We start from the raw sequence: 1349 nt of genomic DNA, 5'->3' as shown, positions 1-1349 counted from the left end.
ACAGAAAGACAGTTTAGTTTCAGAAAAGGAAAATCATGTGTTACTAATCTGTTGAGCTACTATGACAGAGTAACAGACACGATACAGGAAAGAGAAGGATGGGTGGACAGTATCTATTTAGATTTCAAGAAAGCATTTGACACAGTACCACACCAAAGACTTTTATGGAAACTGTACCATCAAGGAGGAATTCGAGGCAAACTGTTTTGTTGGATGCAAGATTTTCTCATAAAAAGAGAAATGAGAACAGTACTAAGGGGAAACTACTCATCATGGAAAGAAGTGACTAGTGGAGTACCACAGGGCTCAGTGCTGGCACCAATCATGTTTTTAGTGTATATAAATGATATAGACAGTAACACTGGAAATTATAGCTATCTAAATATGTTTGCAGATGATGCAAGAATACAAAGGAGAATTACCAACACAGACTCATGTAAAGAGCTACAAGAAGAATTAAATAAACTTCATGAATGGAGTAATACATGGCAAATGGAATTCAATCTAGACAAGTGTCATGTAATCAAGTTTGGTAAAGGTGGAAAAAGACCTGATTGGGATTATAAGTTAGGAAATAAAACCATATACACATCAGAAAGAGAGAAGGACCTAGGTGTGATTATCAATAACAGACTATCTCCGGCTGACCACATCAATGAGAAGGTACTGAACATGTATACACTGCTTGCAAATATGAGAATAGCATTGACATACATAAATGAAGACATGCTAAGAAGGATAATAATATCATTCATCAGACCAACCCTGGAGTATGCATCAGTAGTCTGGAGTCCTCATCTCAAAAAACACATAGACAAGACTGAAAAAGTTCAAAGGGCCGCTACAAGATGGATACCAAGCTTAAGGGATCTAAGCTATGAAGAAAGACTAAATAAACTGAATCTACCAACACTACAGGAGAGAAGGAAAAGAGGTGATATGATAATGCTATATAAATGCATATCAGGGAAGGAGAAAATAGACATAAATGATTACTTAACATATGGGGAAGCATCAGCAAGAGGACACTGCAAAAAACTGCATAAGAAGAGAGGTGATAAAGACGTGAGGAAATTCAGTTTCCCAAATAGAGCAATTGATCAGTGGAATGCACTACCGAATGAAATAGTGTGTGCCAAAACAATTCACAAATTTAAGGATATGTACGATAAATATGGTTTAAGACACGGGACGGTACGAGCTTGACTCATTCCTGTAAAGATACAATTAGGTAAGAACAATTAGGTAAGAACACACACACACACACACACACATACACACACAAAAGCTGTGATTGTAACTTTCCTCCTCTCTGCAACTCCAACTCCTCTCAAGAAACACTACAACAC

The sequence above is a fragment of the Coenobita brevimanus genome, chromosome 22 (assembly GCF_032717465.1).
Source record: "Coenobita brevimanus isolate Jiangsu-jjx chromosome 22, ASM3271746v2, whole genome shotgun sequence".
Taxonomy (NCBI): Eukaryota; Metazoa; Arthropoda; class Malacostraca; order Decapoda; family Coenobitidae; genus Coenobita; species Coenobita brevimanus.
This window is presented reverse-complemented; position numbering follows the sequence as displayed.